This window comes from Lynx canadensis, chromosome A1 (assembly GCF_007474595.2).
Source record: "Lynx canadensis isolate LIC74 chromosome A1, mLynCan4.pri.v2, whole genome shotgun sequence".
Taxonomy (NCBI): domain Eukaryota; kingdom Metazoa; phylum Chordata; class Mammalia; order Carnivora; family Felidae; genus Lynx; species Lynx canadensis.
Window position 1 is genome coordinate 193,234,713 of NC_044303.2, and position 25,079 is coordinate 193,259,791.

A 25,079-nucleotide genomic window follows, 5' to 3' on the forward strand; every position below is an offset into this window, starting at 1 on the left:
TAGAAGGCTCATCTTGCTAGGTCTCAGTTTCCCCATCTCTAAAATAAGGTAGTTCATCTAGAACAGTGGATGGGTATCAGATAACAGGACTTCACAGACCAATGAAATTGCAGGCAAAAAAATGGGAACAGGGATGTCCATTTAAAATTTTTCCCAGAATAGATTTTAAAAAATGAATGATCTATTCTGATCATGATTTCAGAGAAAGAACACTTTAATGTGAAACTAGTGGGAAGGACACAATCACAGAATAGAGAGTTGAATAAGATTTTAGTCTTGTTTCCAGTAACTTAGTGAAAGAAACACGTACTCACTGTAGAACATTTGGAAAATGTATTACTAACAGAATAAAAATTACCCATCTTTATTCTTAACACCCAGAGGGGGTAATTACCATTAACATTTCAGCTCTTTCTTCACAGTATTTATTAAACAGATCTAGTGGGTGTATTTGTAATTTATATGTGGCTTCTGTGCCTTCTTATTGTAAAAGCAACACATTAATGGAAATTTAGAAAAAAAAACAAAAGGAAATGGAGATATTAATATTAATAGGCTTTCTCCCATATTAATTTTTCTCATCTCACCTTAAATCAAAGAAAACTTCCACAAATAGGTGTTTAGAAATAATAATAAGAAAGAATAATAATAAATGGTATTTGTTGAGCCTTCCTATGTGCCAAACCTTGTGCTAAAAGCTACAGAGGGCTCATCCCACTTTGTCCTCACCACAAGCCTGAAGTGGAAACTATTATTGTCCCATTTTATAGATATGGAAGTTGAAGTTCAGAAAGGTGAAGTAAAAGCTTGCTCAAGGGGCACCTGGGTGGCTCAGTCGGTTAAGCCTCCTACTCTTGATTTCAGCTCAGGTCATGATCTCATGGTTTCATGGGATCTAGCCCTGCATCAAGCTCTGCACTACAGCGTGGAGCCTGCTTCGGATTCCTTCTCTGCCTTTCTCTTTCTCTCAAAATAAATAAATAAACACACAAAAAAATTTTGCTCGAAGTTATACATCTGGAACCCGACGTACAGAGAGGTTAAGCAAACCGTGTCAGTTCCCACTTTACCTCCAGGTGATTTGTTCTCTGCCTACCCTGTGCCCTGAGAACCCGCAAGGTAGCCTGCCCTGAGTCTGAAGTTCAGTCCAAGGTCAGGGGACAAAGGGGCAGGTCCCAGTGACATGCAGTCAGGGGTGTGGTGGCCCCAACCAGAGGCTTCTCTGAGAGGTGCTCTTGGGGCTCAGCAATGGGGGTAGAACTTGTTCTTCTAATCAGCCAAGGCCATCTAGTCCTCTCTCTGAATCAGCCCCGAGGGGGGGCTTTGGTCCAGGGTCAACCCACCCAGGAGTCCTTGGGAAAGCTCAGGTTAGCCTGCTCATGAACTGTCCTGTCTTCAGGTTTGGTCCCCAACTCCTGTGTCTCAAGAACCAGGCAGGGGCACCCTTTATTCCTTCATGTTCATTCATTCACCTGCTCTGGACAGTACGCCTGCCCCATGCCAGGTGCTGCGGTGAGTGTTGGGGGTCTGCTGAGGGTCAAGAAGAAGAGATTCCTGCCCCCACAGGGTTCAGTCTTGGGAAGAGAGTTTACAGGTAGAAAGAGAGATGGCCCTAGGTGCCTGCCGTTTGCTCTCGGCACTGGTTCCAGACAGGCGACCTTCAGTCCATCCGTGGGCAGACTGGGACAGCGCATGCCGCTGGGCCGCTGGGCCTCTGGGCCGCTGGGCGCAGGGGTGGTGAAGCCCGAAGCTCACACAATCTTCAGAGCCTTCCTTAGGAAGACGAGTGCAAGACATGCAATTCTAGATATGAAATTAGTGCCAACGGGAATGTTTACTTAGCACGTGAGAAGAAAGCACAGCAAATAACATAGTTTTTAAAGCGACCAATTCCGTAAACATCACAAAATCCAAATAAATAACACTTTCACTAATTAACTGCCTGACACACCTCTGTTATACTTCATCTTACATTTTTGGCCCCACACCCTCTGATCACTGTGTGAATGCATTTTGAGGGCCCCTCCCAGGGGAAGTGTGAGAGCTAGTGAGGGGCTCTGACAGGTTTAAGCTTCGTTAGCTTTTTACTAAACCCTATATTTAATTCTCTACTTCATTGAATCCTCAGAACAATCCTATTTTGTAGGCACCGTGATTACCCCCATTTCATAGATAGAGCAACTGAGGCTTAGAAGGGCACTGGGTTGTCCCAGGTCATCTGCTCTCCACTGTGACCTTCACACTATCTTGTCCTACATACCTTGGGTTTGGTGAATAAACTCAGACACATCCCCAGCCCAAAGTGCTCCCACGCTAGAAAGAGAAGGCAATGGGGCGCCTGGGTGGTGCAGTCGGTTAAACGTCCGACTTCAGCCAGGTCACGATCTCGCGGTCCGTGAGTTCGAGCCCCGCGTCAGGCTCTGGGCTGATGACTCAGAGCCTGGAGCCTGTTTCTGATTCTGTGTCTCCCTCTCTCTCTGCCCCTCCCCCGTTCATGCTCTCTCTCTCTCTCTCTGTCCCAAAAATAAATAAACGTTGAAAAAAAAAATTAAAAAAAAAAAAAAAAAAAAGAAAGAGAAGGCAAGATTTGAAACCTGGAAAAAATGAAGTGCTATTTTTTTTTTAATGTTTATTTTATTTTATTTTATTTTATTTTTTTGTTTTTTTTTTTAATTTTTTTTTTAACGTTTATTTATTCCTGAGACAGAGAGAGACAGAGCATGAACGGGGGAGGGGCAGAGAGAGAGGGAGACAGAATCGGAAGCAGGCTCCAGGCTCTGAGCCATCAGCCCAGAGCCCGATGCGGGGCTCGAACTCACAGACTGCGAGATCGTGACCTGGCTGAAGTCGGACGCTTAGCCGACTGAGCCACCCAGGCACCCCAATGTTTATTTTATTTTTGAGAGAGAGAGAGAGAGAGAGAGAGCGAGAGCGCAGGGGAGGGGCAGAGAGAGGGAGACACAAAACTGGAAGTAGGCCCCAGGCTCCACACTGTCAGCAAAGAACCCAACACGGGCTCAGATTTACAAACCGCGAGATCATGACCTGAGCTGAAGTCAGAGGCTTAACCGACTGAGCCACCCAGGCGCTCCTGAAGTGCTATTATAAGGCCGAATATGTTACGTGCCCCTACAACCCTTCCCTTTTTCCATCCAGAGCTTATTAACCTCTACCTCCTCCAGGAAGCCCCTCAGGATTCCATGGGCCCACTCTGGCCCCTTCATAGTTCCCTCTCTGGGACGCATTTTCCCCAAATGGGAAATGATAGAAGGTCTCTTTCAACCATAGAATTACAGGATTCTGTTTTTATTTTTTGAGAGAGCCTTGAATCCTATGGTCCAGCATCAACGGTGTAGGTCCACCCCATCCAATCTATCACCAACCCCTATACCCTCTCTGACCACTGCTCCTGGCCCCCAGTTACAGCCCTGACCAAGCTGCCATCCTTCCTCCCCTGGATTATGGCGACAACATCAGTCTTCAAATTGCTGCCTGAGCATCTCCTCGCTAACAGCAAGGAGCCTGCTTGGGATTCTCTCTCTCCCTCTCTCTCTGCCCCTTCCCTGCTCGTGCCTATGTGTGCCCACATGCTCTCTCTCTCTCAAAAATAAATAAATAAACTTAAAAAAATTGATAAAAATAGAATAGGAGCAGCTGGCTTAGAAGAACATACAATTCTTGGTCTCAGGGTTATGAGTTCAAGCCCCACGCTGGGTGTAGAGGTTACTAGAACAAGCAAACAAACAAACAAATTAAAAAATAAAATAGAATAAAGACAACGACCCTACATGGCTTCCGTGCTCTCGGACCCCAGCTCATCTTTCTCTCCTGCACTCTGCCCTTACCAGTCCCACTGACCACATGGCCAGCTCTTTGTCACCTCAGACCTTCACACATGCTGTTCCCTCTGTTGGGGACACTCTTCCCCACTCCTCCCCAGGCTAACTCCCATGTGCCATTTCCACCTCAGGTGCGGTATCTCTTCTTTGGGCACCCGTCAGTTTAAATGGAGTTGCAGGGAACAGAAAGTGAGGTACCCTACTGTAGAGGACTGAAAAGTGGCCCCCAAAGATATCCGTCCCTAATCCTTGGAACCTGTGTTACCTTGTTTAGAAAGAGGGTAACATTTGCAGGTGTGATTAAATTAAGGGCCTCGAGACGGGAAGCTTATCCTGGGCAATCTGGTGGGGGGAGCCAGGACAAATGCGATCACATGTATCCTCATAAGAGAGACACAGGGACAGGTTCATCACATATATAGAGGAGAAGGAACATGAAGAAAAAGCAGACAGAGATGTGAAGATAATTAGCCTTTAACACTGGAGTGACATGGCCACAAGCCAAGGAATGCCAGCAGCTCCTGGAAGCTGGAAGAAGCAGGGAACAGATTCTCTTGAAGGGCCTCCAGAGGGAGTGCAGCCTGGTGAACCCCTTGGTTTTGGCCCAGTGATACCAACTTTGGCCTTCCAGCCTCCAGGACTGTGAGAGAATAAATGCCTGTTGTTTAGGTCACCCAGCCTCTACTAATTTGTTATGGTGACAATAGGCAATGAATACATCTACTCAATATCATTTTTCCCATTCACTCTTCATACAGAATTTTCATTTCAGTAAGGATACCCTGCTCATTTCTTCATTTATCAGCCTCCTTTCCAGCCAGGTGTGGCTATGGGACTATGTTCGGGCCAATAAGATATAAGCAGAGGTTGTGTGGATTTCTGTGAAGTCTCCTTAAAAGGGGGATAGAGAACCAATGTGTACCCTTTTGCTCTCCCATCCTCCATGCTTTCCATCTGGAATACAAACGTAAAGGCTGACACTTTAGCAGCCATCTTGGGAACATGAGGTACAACAGAGGCTTCTGTTCCTGAGTTACTGAACCAATATCAGCAGCCACTACCTTCAGACTGCTCATTATGAGAAGTAAACTCTTATGTGCTTATGCTACTCTCTTTAAGATGTGTTAGTAACAGCTGTTCACAATCCCCACTGAAAAATCTTTCCTATTTTTCCACCTCATACCATCTATGTAAGTCATCGGAATGTATAATAATACCTGTACTTGTGTGTTTATTTGTTTAATGTCTGCTTCCTCTGCTAAACTGTAATTTCCATGAGGGCGGGGCTTGGGTCTGTTTTGTTCATAGCACAGGACCTGGCACAAAGTCGGTGCTCAGTGGGTATTTGTTGAACGAATGAACAAATGCCTCTCTTAGTGAGGTCCCAGGCATATTATAAGACAAAGACCATGATTCATTCCTCTCTTCTCTTTAGTGCAGCCCTGGGCTGCAAATCAATGTACCTGGAGTCCTGATTAAGTAGAATGGAATACAAAGAATTGAAAATATCTGGGCTCCAGTCTGCCCTGTGGCTTCTTAATAGTAAGTGCTGAATAAAGTTTTATTAAGTGACTCAGGAACAGACTGGCCCTCTGGAGAAAGACAAGGATGTTTAGGGATGGCATTTCAGTGTGGGATATGAGGCCCTGAGGAAGGAGTGTCTGCTGAATCCCCAACCAGCCATCAGATTTGCAGGGCATGCAGAAGCCAACTCTAAGTTCAACCAGGCGGCGCCCATTTCAAATTCCTGGGAGCTGAGGCTCAGATGGGGACAGGGACTTGCCTGAGGTCACTTGGGGTGGTAGCAGAGTCAGATAAGGCTGCTCAGCTTCCAATCCAGCCCTTCTCCCTGTTTAGTGTTCTCTGTACCCTGTCATCTTCTAGATGATAAGACAAAGGGAAAGGAGGTGTGCATGACTGGGGCTTCCCCGGTCCCAGCTAGAACATCAGCAAGCAATCTTCCCGTTCACAGATGTCATTGCTGAGGCGCTATGAGGCTGCGGGTCCTGCACCACAAAGAGTTTGCAGAGGCTAGAAACCCAGACCAGAAGTACCCACTGTGGAGCTTTTCCCACACTGGCATCCTGTCTCTTGACCAGGGCTATAGCAAGTGTCACCACCCAGGCTGGGGGCAAATGGCTGCATTCCTCCCAGTGTTCTCACGCTCCAACCTCAAGGCTGGCAGGTTTAGGATAGACTGTTCACACTTTCTTCACATGTTAGCAATTCAAGGTGCCCGAGAAATCTGCTTGGCTGACCATGCCTGTCCTTCAGGTGAAGAAAAGGAAAGCCAAGAACATCCCAGGGTCTAGTCCAGGGTGACACAGCAATCAACCATGGTGGAACCAGGGCCAAGGTCTGACATGTGTCTCTTGGCCAGTGTTCAGCCACCTGCGGTTTAGCAGTGACCTCTAACAGGGCAGGCAGAGGAGGGGAGATACAGCCCTGGTGAAAAAGAATGATGTGTTTTAGCAAGTTTAAGGTCGAGCGTTTCTCTCTCCACAAAAGTAGCCAGTGCCTTGTACTCCCAGAGCCGTTCTCAAACTTTCTAATCTCAGGACCCGTTTATACTCTTAAAAATTGATGACCCCAAAGATCTTCTTTTTTGTGGTCATTATATCTATCAACATTCACTGTATCAAAAATTAAAACATATATAATAAATATTGATTAATATAAAAATAACAATACACATTCTAATATAGAACCTATTTTATGAAAAATAACCTTATTTTTGAAAAAAAAATTGTGAAGAGTAGCATTGTTTTACACTTTTCTAAATCTCTTTCATGTTTGGCTTAAAAGGAGACAGCTGGGTTCTCATACTTGTTTCTGTATTCAGTCTGTTGTGAGATATCGTGACACGTAGCCTCTGGAAAACTCTATTGTACAGTCATGAAAGAATGAGAGTAAAAAGCCAAGTAATACATTGGTCTTAGAGTGCAAACAATTTTGACCTCATGGATCCCAAGGGTCTTGGGGAACTTAGGGGTCCCTGGACCATACTTTAGAACCAGTGGTCAGTACTCTGTGAGGTGCTTCCTGTTGTCATTTCCATTTTATGGATGAGCAAAATAAGGCTCAGAGATGTTATGAGGCTCGCTCAAAGGCACATAGCCGGTAACAGTCGTATCAACCCAAGATAATCGGCTCTAGGGAAGTGTGTTCCTAACAGCAGCATCGCACTCCAGCCCCTCGCTGATGGACAGGTGTTGTAGGAGGAATGCGATCAGGAAGGAGCCAGAGGTTCTGGGGTACCCCAAGAAGGGAGAGGTAGTGCGGTTGTCGAGATTCTGGACTTGGAAACAGTGCCTGGACCCACATCCTGGCTATCCCTGTATGTGCTGGGTGACCAGGGACAAAGTGCTCAACCCCTCTGAACCTTAGATAGTCCCTCTGTGAAATGTGATGATATGATATTTATATCACAGGGTCATTGGGAGGATTAAATGTTAATTTATGCAAATTAAAACAGTGCTCAGTAAATGTCGTATATAGTTCACATCTTTTAGATGGCATAGATTTGTGAGCAGGGCCATGGATGTGGTTTCACTGAAGCTGGAGGCAGGGGTTGGGGGGGGGGTGTGGTACAGATATAGCACAGGTCCTGAAGGGAGGGCCAAGGGAGGGAGAAGACACGTGGCCTGGAGGACGGAGGAGGGGCTTCCAGACTAGGAGCACATCACTCTCAGGTGGTGGGCCCAGATGCCCAGGGACTCTGGGCGTGTAAGCCAGCAGTGACCTGCAGTGTGACAGGAGAGCCAGCCTCACCTGCCCCAGGGCACAGAGGCCAGATCCCTTGCTCAGGGTCAGCAGCCTGGTCACTGGGACCTAGATCAGACCTCCAATATCCCGCCTAGAAAAGCCACCAGACCACCTCCTCTCCTGACCCCCTTTAGCTGGTGGGTGAAGCCCCCAGCTCCCTGTTTCTCCCGGCATCCCAGCCCTAGAAAATCGTCTAAACCACACTGTCAGAGGATCCTGAGAACCATCTTGCCACACTGCTCCCTTTCCCTTTTGGCAGATGAAGAACCTGGGCCCCAGAGACGTAGCTGGACCACTCGCACCACACAGCAAGTTGGGGACAGAAGGCCCAGGCCACTTGGCATCTGATTCTGGTTGTATGCACTGAGCCACCCCTCCTCCCTTGCTCAGCAGGGACTCAGGCCCATGTGCTGTTGTGTGACCTCAGGCAAGATGCTTAACCTCTCTGTGCCTCAGTTTCCTTAACTATAGAATGGAAATAACAATTTTACTTCCTTCATTGGGGTATTGTGTGGATTAAAGTAAGTCGATCGACACAAAACACTTAGAACACTACCTAGCTTTCAATACTGGTAGTCAACACTGTGACCACATCACCGTCATCACCATCATCATCATCGAGGTCTTGAACATCGTTAGGGGATACACTGGGGGTGTTCCTTGTTTGAGGCCCTGGGGACAGATGGGTAAGCACAGAATTGTGTTCTGTCTTCTCCTGCCTGCAAACTGATTCACAGGGTGATTTGGGGCACATTGTTCACTATGCCTGGGCCTCTGTGTCCCCAGCTGGACTGGAGGGGGAGCTTTATTTCTTATAAAATTTCTATTGTGCTTCTAGTGCCATGGCATTTCTCTGGCAATACTGACCATAAAAATGTGCACGACTACTCCCTGCAGTATCATTTATAAGGCAAGAGTAAACATTTAGAAACCGTCTCTGTCCGCTTCCTCATTGGAGTTTTAAACACGAGGGAATAATAGCCCCAAACTGAAAGTAATCCAGATGTCCCACAGCAGGTGCACAGTATTAAAAACTGAGACAACCACATGAAGGAATGTTCCTCAGCAATGAGAAGCAGTCAACTCCTGGTAACACAACAATGTGGGTGAAGCTCAAAAACACTGGATGGGGTGAAGAAGCCCCCAAGAGTGCCTACTGTATGAATCCATTGAAACAAAATTCCAGAAAAAGGAAAGCTAAGCTATAGGGGCAGGAAACAGTCTAGGGGTTGCCTGGGGCAAGATGTGAGGGCAAAGGATTGACTACAAAGGGGCATGAAAGAACTTCTGGGGTAACATAAATAGTCTGGATTTTGATTATGGTGATGGTTACATGACTATATAATTAAAAAATTTTTTTTAATGTTTATTTTTCAGAGAGAGAGAGAGAGAGACAGAGAGTAAGCGGGGGTGGGACAGAGAGACAGACAGACAGACAGACAGAATCCAAAGCAGCCTCCAGGCTCTGAGCTGTCAGCACAGAGCCCGATGTGGGACTCGAACCCATAAATCACGAGATCATGACCTGAGCCGAAGTCGGACACTTAACCGACTGAGCCACCCAGGTGCCCCATGACTATATAATTTTTGAAAGTCATTGAACTGTACTCTCGAAATGAGTGTATCTTATTGTATGCAACTTATACCATAATAAAATTGATTAAAAAACAAAATGATGGTTCACACACACAAAGAAAGCTCTGGATTTGTCACAACAAGAGGGCTACAACTTTGGCCTCAGCATGGAAAGATGTCCATGTTTTGTTGTTGAATGAAAAATAAAGGCAAATTATGTGACAGATCTGTTGACACTGACATTTGTTGAGAGCTCACTGCGGGCCAGGCCCAGGCTAAGAGCCTCACTTGCATTACTTTGTTAAACCTCGACAATGTCCATATGAGGCTTTACAGAAGAGAAAACTGAGGTCCAAAGAGATGAGGCCACGCGGGACTCTGGGTATGAAGCCAAGGAGCCACGCTGTTGGGACCTGGGACACACTCTGAGCCACCACACTGAGCTCTACGGTATGATTTCAGTGTAGCCAATAACTGGCAATGTTAGTCTATGCACAGGCAAAATCTGCAAGGGTGATCCCAATCTGGGCCCATGGGTTACGTCTGGGAGGTGCATTTATAGGTACTTTCACTTTCAAAACTATTTCTGTTGAGTTTACTGTAACTTGCCTAAATTACTTTCCCAATCAGAGAAAGCAGTATAGACTAAAAAAAAAAAAAAAATTACTGAAAACATTCCTGTCCTGTATCTCATCTGCTCAGGATCCCGGCACCGTCTCCTCACTGCTCCCTCTCCTAGACGGGGCCACATGCCTGCGCAGAGCCCCAAGGCCCACTGATAAAGACTGGGGCACACTGAGACCCGTATCAGGCCTGAGCAGCCCTTTGCAGTCCCCTCCATCTGGTCCCCCCAGGGAGGGTGGGCCCTGTTCCAGAAATCAGCAGGCTCTGTGGCCCTGGAGATAACAGGAGCTTGGTGGTAAGGACCAGCAGGGTGAGGGTCTACAGCAGGGGGATGGGGTGGTGAGTCAGAAGTGTAAGCAGGCTTCTCCCCACTGGGCAGACGAAGCTGCTGAGACCCAGAGAAGGTGTGACCTGCTTGGTCTGTATGGCCCTGGCTCTGTCTGCTGTGTGGCTCTGGGCACATTTCATGCCCTCTCTGATCCTCAGGTTCCCTTGCGATCCTTTGGTTCCAGCTTGGTCCTCTTTTAGGAAGTAACCTGGGCCCTGAAACCAGTCTTGAGAGTCCCTAGTGTGTAGGCAGACAGCAGGATGCACATGACGTCCTCGGCCCCCAGCTTCAACTCCAAGTGGACGCGTGGAGGCTCAAAGGCGCTCTTAGGACGCTGAACGCATGCGCACATGCCTGTCTGCGTGTACCCACATCCGCAGGCCCCAAGGACAACGACCAGGGCCACCCTGGGCCAGGCCAAGGTTTGTTTACATGTCCAAAGGTCAGATGCTGCCTGCCAGGGAGGGCCTCAGCTGGTGAGAGTCTGCAGCTGTGTGCCCAGGACACAGATAACATGTGCCTCGGGGAGGGGCGGGCAGCCCCAGGAGAGGGTGGGACAAGAGTGACACCCAGGCTTCCCTTCCTGGGAGCGCCTGCTGGTTCTGCTGCTGTGGGCCCTGACTGGGGAGTCTCCACCTCCCCTGTGCGCCTACGAGCCCCCGGGACCACTTAGCTTGGTTTCCCTGAGCCTATGCCCGCTCTGTACCGCTCACCACTTCTTTGACACCACGGGGTGTATTCACCTCGTGGAGCCTCAGTTTCTTCATCTGTAAAATGGGGATAATCACGGCTCTTTCCTGATAGGGGGCAGAGTGGAGCCCTGGGGCTAAGGCCTGATTGTGCCAGGTGAGTGGGAGGGGCTTCACCCAGGGGTCTCTAAAGTTAGGGATAGCTCCACATTCTGGAAACCCCCTCTGCACTGTAAGGAGGCTTAGGGGTCTCCGTCTGCGCCTGAAGTCACAGGGTGGGGCCTAGAAGTTCCTGCCTGTCCTTTTCCATCTTCTCCCCAGTGGTATTTCCCAACTGCCTGCAGTCCTACCTCCCCCCCCCCCCCCCCCCGCGCCCATTCATCCCTCTCATAGCCACCGCCCTTAAGCAATCTCTCAGCTTATGTCAACAAAAGCACAAACGTAACCTAGTGGGCTTGTGGTCTGGCTGTGGAGATGGGATTTGTACACAGCAACTTAAAAAAGACTGGCAGCTTTTTAATGTGTCTGTGCCCTGTGCACACACAGGGGGTATGCGTTCAGCCTGAGTGTCTGCCTGGGAGGGGACACTTTTTCTCTCATCTCTCCCCCTGGGACATTCCTTTTTTTAAAGTTTATTTATTTATTTTGAGAGCGAGACGGAACAGGAGGGACAGAGAGAGAGAGGGAGAGAGACAATTCCAAGCAGGCTCCATGCTGCCAGCCAAAGCCTGACGCGGGGCTCAAACTCACGAACTGTGAGATCATGACCTGAGCCGAAATTAAGAGTCGGACGCTTAACCGACTGAGCCACCCGGGCGCTCCCGCTGGGACATTCTTGCTTCCCCAAACTCTCACTACCCACCTCAAGGAAGAAGGATGCTGAAATATATACCAAAAAATCATTTGTATTAAATTGGCAAAAAGTGTGAGCACTGATCACCAGCAGGGCTGGAGAGACAGACTCCCCCCTCACTGTGGATGAGAATGATAGTGGGCACACCCCCCCCAGGTGGGTGATTAGCATCTCTCTCAACACACAACCACACACATGACCAACAACCCATGGGTCACCTTCCTGGGAATCAATGGAACAGAAATGCTACCACAGGCTCATCTGTTCATGCATGTTTGTGAAAGCTTTTTTTTTTTTTTTTTTTCAGGAGGGAGCAGGTAAAAGCATAACCGTATTGGAAGTATTTCAAATGATTGTCCACAGAGGTTGATTATCTAGACATCGTGTGATCCAACCACGCTATGGAAAACTAAAGCATGGACTCCCTTGGAAATGTTTCCAAAATTCACTGCTGGTGAGAGAAGCAAGTTGAAGAACATGCAAAAACAGAACTCTGAAAAACACATGTAAAACAAAACTATTCTCTCCCTTTCTTTTTGAAAACAAAAAATTTTTTTTTAACATTTATTCATTTTTTGAGAGACAGAGCATGAGCAGGGGAGGGGCAGAGAGAGAGGGAGCCACAGAATCCGAAGCAGGCTCCAGGCTCCGAGCTGTCAGCACAGAGCCCGACGCGGGGCTCGAACTCACTCATGAGCGGTGAGATCATGACCTGAGCCGAAGTCGGCCGCTTAACCAACCCAGGCACCCAGGCACCGCAACTCTCTCCCCTTATTAACAAGTCACATATATGGCAACTCAAGTCTATTGGCATGGGAAAGTTCTGGAAAGAGTCACGCCAAATGATTAACCTAATGCATGCCATTTTCTAGCTGTGTGACCTTGGGAAGTGACTTAGCCTGCTTCCTCTTCCTGAAAGTTGGGAATAACAAACCTCACAGGGCTGTGAGGAGCCTTAATGTAATTATTATAAATCCTTTGGCACATAACAAGCAGTCCATAAATATTTAGGGAAATAAAGCAGGAATCCATTTTCAGCGGAACTAATTTATTCTCAGGAGTCAACTTTCAGCTCAGTTTCAGTGCTGGAGGCTGGTCTGCCTGCCTTTGCTGTCACCTAGCGGTCACAGTAAGAAAGCACACACTGGAGCGCTCTCTGCTCCCTTCCTGCCTTTATTCGTTGTGGAGAATAGAGCACCCTGTCTCTCCACAACCCAAGTCCCTCTGGGTTCCTCCAGGGCCTGCAAAGCGTCAGGCACTCCTGTGCCTTGAGGTTGGAGACTGGCAGACTCCGGAATGGTCCCGGGGCCTCTATGAGTCTCGGTTTTCTCATCTCAAGAAGGGGAGTAGTAACAGCTTACTTCATACCTTTGTAAGGATAAAACGCAATAATGCATGTAAAGCACTTAACACTGGCCCTGACACAAAAGAACATCCTAGAAATGGTAATTATTGGTATTTACACACTTATCTCCTTACTGCTTAGGAGAGCTGTATTACACCCATTTCACAGATGAGGAGCTCGAGACTCAGAAAGGTTGAGGTAACTTGCCCGCAGTCACTTGGCTAAGAGAGCGCCAGCCAAGATGAGACTGCAGGCCTGCCCAGGAGCTGCCTCCCCACCCTTAGGCTACCATTTCACATGCTCATCTGCAAAGGAGTTGTAGGGAGCACTTTCTTACCACCACTCGTGCCCGAAGTTTGGATCGCACCTACCAGGAACATTAAAAAAAATATACTGAGATATATACTGACTGTTGCTCTCTAACAAATTGCTTTACAACCAATTTTGTGTCCTAGATGTTCCTGTCTTCTCATCCGAGTCCAGGCCCGCAGCTGGCTGTAGTAATCTGAAGGGAACTAACTGGGGAGCTACCTTCTTCCAAGGTCATGTGGCTGCTAGCAAGATTTACTCTCAAGGATTGTTGGACTGATATCTTCCCAGCTGTTGGCCAGAGGCCACCCTCAGTTCCTCAGTTCCACGCATCAATGTCTCCTGCGTGGGAGTTTGCTTCATCAAAGTGTGCAAGCCGGGCGTGAAAGCAAGAGCAGGGTGGAAGTCACGGTCTTTTGTAGCCTGATCGTGGAAGTGATTATTGCCGTATTCTATTTGTTAGAAGTGACTCACTGGGCCCAGCCCATCCTGCACAAAAGGAGAGTACACAGGGGCTTGAATACCAGGAAGAGGGGATCACAGGGGGCCATTCTAGAACCTTTCTGCCTGCCACACCAGTCGCCAACTTTTAATTTTGCCAGAGAAGAACACTTAGAAAATCAACTCCCACCTCTGGTTACCATAACTTCATAAATGAAATAGACTTTTTTTACAATTTGTCTAGATACAAAGAGATAATTTCATAATAAGGGGTAGTCCCTTGTGGGTGAATAAATGTAGCCTCGTGCAAAATGCCCGCATGGTCCTCAGTTTTCTCCCTCTGCCGAGCTCTGGTGTCTGGCTTAGCACCAGGAACCTCCTCTCCTGCCTGAAGCAGGATAACACAGCAGCTGGTGGGTGGAGTTAAAAGAGGGGGTGCGTTGGCCTGAGCATGGCTGGGGCCCACACAGTGCCTAGCACTGCCCACCCCCCCAAGCTGGCTGGCTGAATGAATGAATACATCAGTGAGAAACTTCATGGGGACGTGTCACTTTTACCCCCAACTCTCAGACAAGGAAACCCAGCCTTGTAAGGCTAAGTGACAGCTAGGCCCAAGCCTTCAGGGCTAGAAAGGACATTATATTTGCAGGGTGCTCTATTCTCCACAAATCCCTTCTGCACCCATTAGCTAAGCTGATAGTCTCAATGCCCCTGGTTGTAGGAAGAAGTTTGCCATTTCCCATGTTAGCACTGAGCAAACAGGTTCAGAGAGGTTAAGCACCTTGCATGGACCCGGAGAGGGCTGAGGGAGGTTTAAAAAAAAAAAAGCAGCAAGGGTTACTGAGCAGGGAGCGTCCAGCAGGGGTCATTTGACCAGTCTCCCAGGTGGGGAGTCAGTTCTGGGGGGGGCAACTCTGGGGCCACGAGCCATCTTTATTCCTCCAAAGTCGGGCCAGAGGCGGCACTGTAGCAGGTGTACCACCAGGGTACCATTGAGTCACATGGCCCCAGTGCAAAGGCAAGAGACCCTAGAACAAGCAGCCAAGTTAGCCTCAGAAACTCAGAGCTTTTTCCACTTCCCCTTTACTTGGGCCAAAGCTGCCCCATCCCAGCCCCTCAGCCCGGTCCCCAGGGTGCTCCTGCTGCACAGGGTGCCGCTTGCCCACTTGGCCCGTTCCACTGCATAGTCCCTGGTTTAGTTATGCCTTCCCTTCTTGAGGAGCACCCCCCTGGGGCTTCTCTCTGCACCCCCCACCCCCCAGCAGAGCACGTGACCAGTGACATCACTGGAGTGAAATGGCCACCCTCGTCTGGCATTTATTGTACCCAGGAATATCCACTCTCAACCCACATACAAAATCCCGAGACTGGATGCTATGGTCACCCCTTTTCACGACAGAAAAAAGCCCCAGGAACCAAAAGGTTGGTGAATATGGCCGAATCACACAGCAAGTATTTGGTGCCACAGCTGAAAGGTGGAAAGGCCACATTTAAAAATCCTCATCCCTGCATGCAAGGCACTGGGCTAACACTTCTATAGACAACACATTATCTCAATTGTCAGCACAAGGGGGCCACTATCATTAAATCCGTTTTACCCACGAAGAAATTAAAGTTTAGCTAGGACAAGTGACCTGCCCAAGCACGTCAGGGAGGAACGGGGATGGAACCCGTGGCCGGCCCTCTTCTGCAGAACACTCCACTGCCTGCAAAACTGTGGGCAGATGCATATGGTTACTAGACTCTTAGGAGTCAGGTCCTGCTTTTCAGTTCTCCTTTGGTGGTTGTTATCTTTGTTTCCCTGACCGTGTGCTGTAGGCTAAGGATGTAACTCTAGAGTCACCATTGTAAAGGCCATTAGATAACTTGAATGAAGAATGCAAACAAAAAAAAAACCTGACTTATGGCAAGATATATCATGATTAGCCATAGACGATGTCAACTTTTTCCAGCTTATAAGTGCAAAGCAATACAATCAAAACACCACTGAGGTCTTCTCCAGAATTTAATACACTTATTCTAGAACGACATGGAAGAGGAAACAACAGTCAAGAAATTCACGAAACTGGAAGACGCAGAAGGGACACGTCTCCTATCAGATAGCCAGACTTAGTATAAAGGCTTTTTACCTATAATTAAGACAGTACTGCTCTGGGAATACATATTAAGAAAAGAAAAAGCATCAGGAAAACCAGTCTTATCTCACCACTTTGGTCATGAAAGAAACCCAAGTGAAAACAAAGTCACCTTTTATACCCATCAGACTGCCAAGGATGAAGAATAACAATTTTCAGGATTGGGGACACGTGAGAAATCAGACACTCTCTACACTGATGTCTGCACGTGTAGGTAGGGGGATTGAGAATGAGTCAAACATTCCTGGGAAGGGGTTTGGTAATATATATCAAAATGCAATGTGCCATGCTCCTTGGCCCAGAGGATCCCCCTCCAGAATTTATCCTTATGTCATGAATGATGTCTCTTAACAGCATTGTTTACAATAGGAAGATGTTGGAAGCTGCTTCAATGTCCATCAGTAAGAGATTGGTCAAATAAATCGTGGTATGCCCATACAACACAAGTATCACAAAAGATTAAAAACGAAAGTATAGACCAACAGCACTGACAAAGATGATTGAGTAAATAACAAAGATTGCCTTGACCCCACCGCTCAGAAATAATTACTGGTAAACATTTTGTTTATATTTTCCCAGCCTTTTTTCCATGCATGCACACATGTTATTGAAAGAAATGGAATCATACAATATGTATTACTTTGTAACTAGCAATTTAAATACATATTGAATACTGTGATTCTTTCCAAAGGCATAATTTTATACTAAAAAGGCTACTTTCATTAATTTTTAATTTCACAAAGTGCATTCTCATGTAACAATGCAAACATTACAGGTAAAGCAAAATCTCTGTCTCTTCCTCCTCAGAAATCATGGCGTTGGGTGTGCATTTCTGCAGATCTTCCCCCAAACTTTTCAGGCTACTCATACTCATATATATGCACATGTAAACATGGAGTTATGTGTTTATATTATTTCATAACTTGGTTTAGTAAATTAGCAGTAGGATTTGGAACTCTGCGAGGAACCAGATACATTTTACTATTTTATTTGTTGGCTCGTACTCCATTTCCTTATTGATGGCCATTTAATAGTAAAAAAACGAAAAGATGAACAAGAAACAAAGCGTATAAAGCAAGGGTGAGGAAGGGCGGGAGATCTCAAAGAGGAAAATAGACCGAGGAGTCTTCCAGGTTAATGAGATTTTTAGAGCTCCCTTGATTTCCACTAGAGGGAGACAAAGCCACACGGACGAGAAGTCTCCTCACGTGCCTTAACCGTAGCCTTTCCCGATTTTCCATCATTTTCTAGCCCCCTCCTCCCACCATGCCAGCTTTTCAAACGCGCCATCACTTTCTCAGGATTGGGGGCTACGAGTCTTCGCAGAGCGTTCGCCCTGTTCATGCACATTCATCCAAACTCTAGAGAGCCCGCCCGGAGGAGCAGCCGACGGCTAGCAGATGTGCGGTCCAAGCGCGCGTGGCGAGTCTCGGGCCCAAAGATGCACGCAAATTCTAGGACCCTAACCTCCAGGTCCCCAGCATCAGGCTTTGGGATTTATCGCCCCCTCGTGGCGGGATTTGTTAGCGCGCCCCGCTCTCGGCCGCGAGCGCTCGGAACTGGTACAGCAGGTGTCACCAGCCCGCAAACAACTGAGGTCACGGTGATCGTGGCGCTCCCAACACACCGGCTCTGAGAAATCCCCCCCCCCACTTCCCAGGGCTCCCCAAAGTGGAGGTGCAGGGACAGGGGAGATACAGAACTCCACCTGCCAAGCATGGTGGAGCTTCCCCTGTCTTAGAGAGTACGGTTTGTCATCACACATTTAATTTCCACTTTTTGCACGTGCCCAGCTCCGTGCTGAGACTATGGGTGTGTGTCTGTCGGGGAGGGGAAGTACGAAATAAGATCAGATCCCACCTCTGTCCTCCACCTCTCCAGCTTGCCCGCCCTCTGATCCCGGGTCTGGAGGACGAACCCAGCCCCGCCCCCTCCCCTGCCCTCCCCTTAAGGGGACAGAGAGCAGCAGCAAGTCCTCTGAGAGGTGTCCTGGGAGAGAGGAAATAGCTCTGGGCAGGGAGCCTGCAGGCTGGTTCTCCCCGCGGCCTGGCAGTTCCTTGCTGTGGGACTTGCTTTGGTCTGGCCCCCTGGTGGTTCTCTGTCTCTGCCTCCCTGGGAGAGCCTCTCAAACTTTCACCCCCGGAGTTGCTGCTTACCTGGGTGATCAGCCCTGGAAGCAGCTGTGGTGCCTCCTTGGACTCTGGTGTTGAGCTGGCTCCTTCTCCCAGGGGGCATCTGTTCAGGGAGGGAAGGGGGAGGACGGCCAGAACCTGTGTCCCTGCCATTCTGAGCAAAACCCAGGAACCTGGGCCAGGTCACCCCTCGGTGGGGTCACCCCCACCCCTCCCCAGGCTGACGGACTTCCTCCTCCCGCCGTGAGTAGTTCTTTCTCGGTGCTTCAGTTCCCAGCTTAAACTAATTTTCTGAATTAGAGGCCGGCATTTAAGAATAAGGAGAGTTACCTCCAAATTCCCAGCTTCTTGTGAAAGACTCAAGGTTCTGCCTCCATTGGCCTGACTTCCTCCAGGTGGGGCTGAGCAGAGGCTGCCTGTCGCAGGTGTGGACTCTGGCTGCTGGTTTGCTGTGGGCCACCCAGCCCTGGACACCCGCCCACAGGAGCTGCCTGGCCCTGTGAGCGCTGGGGCCCCTGGGCAGGAGACATCCCTGGGCAGAGGCAGTGTCTGTTTCCCTAGTGCCCAGCCCTGGGGCCTGGAGCATGGTGGGAACACAGTAACTACTAGTTGAATCAATGAATGAATCAACACATGTTTCTGACATTAAATCTCATATCCCTCACCCAGGCATTCAGGGCCTCCTTGATCCTGTCCCAAACTACCAATGACGATGACAGTGGTGGAGTTGGTGTGCACGATAGCAGTCCCCCGTGTGTGACTTTGTAGCCCTTTACAAAGCCCCACTTAACTCCTGTCAGCAGCCCTTTGGGGTCTATTTCCTCCCATTTCTCAAATGAGGAAAGCAAGGCTCAGAACGGTGAAGCGATCTGCGTGGGATCATGGGACTCTCTCAAGGCACCTGCTAGCATGCAGCTTCCCAGCACTCCTCCTTCCGGATTTCCGGCTGTGGCCACAAGCTGCCCGAGGAGGTTCTGATGTGCCAGCACATTTGGGATCCTTGCCTGCTAGAAGCACTGCCCTCAAGGACCCAAATAAGGGCCCTGGAAAACCCTCTGTCCCACCAGGGACCTGGGAGCCTTCAAGCAGAGATGGGACATTCATCTACTTGTTAATTCATCCATTCACAAGGCCCTATGCTGGGCACTCAACAGTGAGCAGAGCAGACCCCGCCCCTGCCTTGGAAACTTAGAACCTAGTGGGGGAGTCAGAAAGTAACCAATATACAATGCAAAATGTGCTCTGAAGGAAAAATGTGGAGATGCATGAGAAGGGATCAGAAAGTCCAGCTCCTGCGGGGGGCAGCAGGGAAGCTGAGCTCTGAGGGAGAAGTGGGAGCTGGGGAGATCCCCTCCACAGGCTGGGATGTGTGGGTAGGACATTTGGAGTACAGAGAGGAGGGCACAGAGGATGGTGTGTTCCCTGTCGTTCATACTGGCTTCCCGACATCTTGAGCAAGTCATGTCCAGTCTCTGGGCCTCACTCTCTGTACCTGTGAAATGGGTGCGATGAGCGATGTGAGGAGATCGGACAAGACTTTGTCATCTCTTATCTGTGTAGAAAGGGAATCAAGCTGGGGAGGGGCTGCCTTTGTGCCTGTCACCCTCTTTCCTGGCTGGAAAAGGCTTAGCGTACTCCAGGACAAAATCAGGCAGCTTCGCCAGTTATCACCATAAATCTCTCCCCGACCTTGGGATGTTGATTAGCACTCCCAGACAGGGAGTTCACTCTGGTTTTCTTTCAGCACCTGGAAGGCTGTGCCCACCCATCTCTACACCACCGAGAAGGCATAGGCCTGGCTCAGGGTGTTGCCCTCACCCAGGCCTGGGAGAAACCCTGGCCACTCCCAAGCCCCTCCTGACATTTATGAGGTGCTGCTGAAGGGGGGGCCCTCCCCAAACCCCGAAGGAATGTTAATTGGCTGAAGCTGTTGCCTATGCACCCGCTGGGGCCCGAGTTATTACTGTTTTATTTTTATTTGTGTCTTCCCAGAGGTGCCTGGGTTGGGCTGAGTGGCTGGCCGCCTCTCCACACTGGAGCCAGAGATGGGAAGGGGCTAGGGGTGTGGTGGGGACACAGAGGACCCTCAACTTATCCCCGACTCCCACCCAGCTTCCTCCTCTTGTTGGGGTCTCAACTCAGGGACACGGTGAAGAGAAAGCTCTGAAAGGGAATGAAACGCAGAGCTGACAGCACAGTTTTGGGGTCATACCCACAAGGGTACACAAGCTGGCTCTACACTCCTTGGTTTGTGTGGCCCCAGAAGGTATAACCTGTCTTATATAATAATACTGAGCTTTCCTTGTGCTGTCCTGAGGAATAAAGGAGAAAAGGAGGATACTCAGCACACAGTGGTTACAATGATCATAAGAAAGGCCATCTGGGGAGAGGGCAAGTGTAAAGACAGAATACTGAGTGGGTCACAGCTGGATAAACCCTTCCGGAGCAGCTGTCTTACTGTCCAGATGCAGAAACTAGCCGATCTAGGGAAGGAGATGTGTGTGGAGTCCTTTGCAGCAGACATGAACCTGGGGCCCAGGTCTTTCTTCAACATCCACTGGAGTCTGAGGGAGTCTGAACCCGGGGAAGGGGGTTCTGACTCCCTTTGACAAAACGGCTCCACTGGCTTCTCCCAAGAGGGTGCTCTACAGGGTAGGCATGTGGAGGGTCTTGGCTTGAATTTGCCAAAAAGATCCCTCATTTCAAACCCTCAACCCGTTTCTAGATCAGAGAGATGCTCTTTTGCCATCACAGACTGGCTCCCTTTCTTCCTCCCTTCCTTTTTGCCTCCCTTCCTTTCTCCTTCTGCCTTTCTCTTCCTTCCTTCCTCCTCCCTCCCTCCAACCTTCCTTTCCCAGCTTACTAATTATTTCATCCATTTACTCACTACATGTTGGGTGCTCTGGTAGGCCCTTTCCTCCATCATTTCTCAGCCTGTAAATAACTGTGCTGAGCTTCTGATTACAAAAATCTGACTCAATTTTTAAATTTCTCATATAATGACATGCCTAGAGCTAGGCAGTCGATGACGGAGATGGCTGTTCCAGAATCTCATCAATAACCTAGGATTGTTCTGCTCCACCATGTTTAGGCTTCCTTCCTTGAGGTAACCTCATGGTCCAAGATGGCTGTTGGAACTCTAGCCATCACATCTGAGTTCTGGAGTTCTATACAAGAAAAAGGGTAAAAGGCACACTTCTCATCCTACTCAGTTGTCTTTCAAGCTTGGAAGTCCTTCCTACCCAGTGACTTTTGCTTTAATCTTGTTGGTCTTCTCGGTCTGCAAAGGAGATCAGGAAATTCAGTTCAGAGAACAGATAATGGAGGTAGGACGTGAGCAGTTTTTTCCACAACTCCCAATGACCTTTGTCTCCTGGGACCTTGGGAATACCTTGTCTCCTGTACCTTCCCCAGCAGCGAACAGCTGTCCCCATAAGCAAAGCTGAGGTCTCCCCTTCATTTCCTTGTTCTTCCCCAAGTTGTCTCCAAGTTGTGTTCTGGAAGGGGAAACCACAACTGTTAGACATGTTCTAGAAGGGTTAAAAGACAACTGAAAATTCTGTACTATAAATCACTTTTATTTGCTCTCCAACAGCGTAAAAGTCTTAACATTTGTATCAAGACTGAAAATCAAAGGAAGGAAAGATCGTGCCTGCCATCTCACAGACACGTCAACCCTGCTGAACACAGTCACCCGTGTCCCTGCACCCATTTTAGCGTTGCTTCCCTCAGGTCTGGCAGCTCCCTGGCATTCGCTCTACATTCCAGACGATTTTTGCTAGCAATTCATTGCATTAGCCCTGCCTAATCGAAATCCTTCCAAACACTAACCCTGTCAGTCCTCAGAATACTTCTGGGGCCGTAAATATGAGTTTCTTCATGTTATAGAAAAGAAACGGAAGCTCAGGAATTATACTAGCTAGACTACTACGACGACTACTAAGAATAGCTGTAATTTATTGAGCACATAGTATGTATCAGACCAGGGCTAAGCCCTTTTCATGCATCCATCCAGTCTATACTTACTTGGGGGTCCGTTACGTCAGGCGCTGGGCTGGGAGCTGGTGATAGGATGGTAAATTACACAGAACACGACCACGTGGGGCTTACAGCTGGGGCGTGGGCTTGGGAAGGGACACAGGACATAAGCAAGTCAACAGGTATGATTGCAAACTGGGGAGGCACTGGGGCAGAACAGAGAACACTTCCTTTCTGGAAGTGGCATTGAGTCAGACCCAGAGAGATCTGCCTCTCGATCTGATAAACTAGGAAACTGGGGCTCAGACAGACAAAGTATGTGGCCAAGGGTCACCGAGCTAGTTAGCGGTGGTGCCTGGACCTCAGTTTGCTCCCAACAGTTGGCACCTGCTCTGTGCCCGGTCTTTGGGACCCCACAGGCCCCCCCCCATCCCTACACTGAGTGCTTCATCTTGCCACTCACAAGTAGGCTGCAAAGTCAGGACTGGGGCTTGGACTCTGACTCCCCACCCAGTGCTATGTTTTTTCCTCCAGAGCTAGCCAGGAGCCCTCTGGGCGGGGGGCAGCTCAGGGACCCCATTGACCCACAAGGGTGCCCGAGGTGAACTTCTCGAACATCAGGTGGTGCTGACATGACTGCAAATTCTAGATGCCATCGTAACAACAGCTTCACAATAATGACTGAATAACAACTTACTTAGGAAGTTTAACCCAAACCAGCCCTCATTTAATTAGGGGTATCATCAAAACCAGCTCTGGTTCCCCCCTAGTCCTTGGGCCAATTTTGTGTGTGTGAGAGTGGGTGGGGCAGAGGGTCTGTGGGGGTCTTCCGTCAGCCTGTGTGGCTCTCAGATGGGAAACGTTCCCACCAGGAACGCAGGCTCCCAGGAGGGGTGTGGCTGAGCGCCCCTTGTCCCTGGGACCCCCCATTTTGGGGTTTACAGCATTCACCTTGCCTGAAGCCTGTGTCTTAGTGCTCCTACTGCGTGACGCTTGAGTTCCTGGACGAGGAGTAGAGCTCATCTTTCCCTCGGGGGGCTCAAAGTCAATGTCCCCTATTTGTTTTCACTTGTGAACATTTCCAAACCTACACAAAAGCAGAGAGTGCGGTCGGCCCCCGTGTGCCATCACTCAGCTTCAACAACTGTCCACACGTATCCATCGCTCATCCTTCTCCGCCTTTACCGTCTTCTGTGCAGAGTGTCGTATAGCAGATCTCAGGAGTCGTGTCTCTCGCTTCTAGATTCCTCAGTATGCGTCTCATAAAACAGAGAAACAATTTCTTCTGTAATCACAAAGCGATTATTACACTCGCCAAAATTTAAATTATCCCAATATTCAAGAAATGTGTTTACAGTTGGCTTATGCAAATGAAGTGCCAAACAAGGTCTACTTGCCATGTTTATTAATTTCTCTTAAATGTTTTTATTTATTTATTTATTTATTTATTTATTTATTTATTTATCTTAAATGTTTTTAAAAGCCCTTAAAATATACCACAGTTTCCTTTCCTCCCTCCCTCAATTGTCATGACACTGATTTGAATCTAACTCATTTCAACAGATATTTATTGAGTGCTTGACTGCTTTATACCAGGCACCGGGCTAAATGTTTTGCTACTATTAACAATGACTACCCTTTCTTTAGTCTTACTGTGTGCCAGGCTTTGTGTTAGCGTTTTGTATATTTTGTGTCAGATTCCCCTGAGGTAGATATTGTTGTCTCTATTTCCTTCCTTCTTCCGGACGAAAGGACTGGAAACCTCCGTAGGAGGAAGAAGGAAGGAGGAAGGCAAAGGAAGGGAAGGAAGGAAAAGACAGGAGAAAGACGGAAGGAAGAAGATAAGAAGAAGGAGGAGGAAGAAAGGAGAGGAGGTAGGATGAAGAAGCCGACAGGAAGACGGAGAAGGGGCGAGGAAGACGGAGTAACAGACCGCAGGAAGGATAAAGAGAAGGCAGCACTGTGGACGGAATGACTCCGTCCCTTCCTTCCTTTTCTTCCTTCCTCCTTCCTTCCTCCTTCCTTCCTTCCTCCCTTCACCCTCCCTTCCTTTTCTTCCTTCCTCCTTCATTCCTTCCTCCCTTTCCCTGCCCCCTACCCCCTCCTTCCTTCTTCCTTCCTTCCTTCCTTCCTTGTAGTTGAAGTGCCAAGAAAGCAGGGGAGCAAGTAACCTGCTCAAGGTCACACAACTAGGAAGCAATAGAACTAGGTTTTATTTTTTGTATTTTTTAAAGTTTAATAATTGAGAGAGAGAGAGAGGGAGAGAGAGAGAGCAAGCAGGGGAGGGGCAGAGAGACAGGGAGAGAGAGATAATCTTAAGCAGGCTCTGCACTGTCAGCATAGAGTCCGATGCAGGGTTCGAACTCACCAGCTGTGAGATCATGACCTGAGCTGAAATCAAGAGTCCGATGCTTAACCCATTGAGCCACCCAGGTGCCCCCAGAACTGGGTTTTAAACAAAGCACTGATGGCTCCAGAGTTATCCTTTCCCTGCCTCCCATGATGCAGATAGAGAGACTGCATCCTCAGTCAGAGGGAATTGGGGAGGATGCTTGTGGAGAAGGGCTCGTGAAGGGCTCCCCAAGGGCCAGGATGAAAGACTATGTCTTTAACCGTGATTAGCTGGATTAAATTCTACTTCCCGAGACCATGTGAAATGGGACTTCAAAAAGGGAGAACGAGATGGGAAAGGTGAAACACTGAACTCATTTTATCCTAAAGTGACTGTCTATATGCATATGGTTATTTGTTCTATTCAGGTCACATGTAAACTGGGAGTTGGATAGTGGGTCAGCGCATGGAGCTTTATAACAAAGTTCACTCTGTGAATTAGCCCAATTCTTTGAGCTGTGAAGGACAGAAACCCAACCGTAATGGGCTTAAGCAAAAATTATTTATTGGCTCAGTTCACTGAAAAGCCGGGGAGTGGTGGTGGAAGGCGGGCCATAACTTCAGGCACAGCTAGGTCCAGAGGACCAACAAAGTGAGCATCATTATAGTGCAGTGAAAAGCCAGGGAGTGGTGGTGGTGGAGGCTGGGCAATAGCTTCAGGCACAGCTAGGTCCA

General features: G+C 48.5%; 1 long non-coding RNA gene across 1 annotated transcript in view; it reads left to right on the forward strand.

Annotated features, from left to right (window-relative positions):
• The window catches only part of LOC115523063, a 68,599-nt gene extending 54,515 nt beyond the window's left edge, over window positions 1–14,084 (forward strand). Inside the window, exons 3-4 of the long non-coding RNA XR_003971630.1 lie at window positions 11,981–12,127; window positions 13,474–14,084. This is a non-coding gene — a long non-coding RNA (uncharacterized LOC115523063). The remainder of the gene's footprint in view (window positions 1–11,980; window positions 12,128–13,473) is intronic.
• The last annotated feature ends 10,995 nt before the right edge of the window (window positions 14,085–25,079 follow it).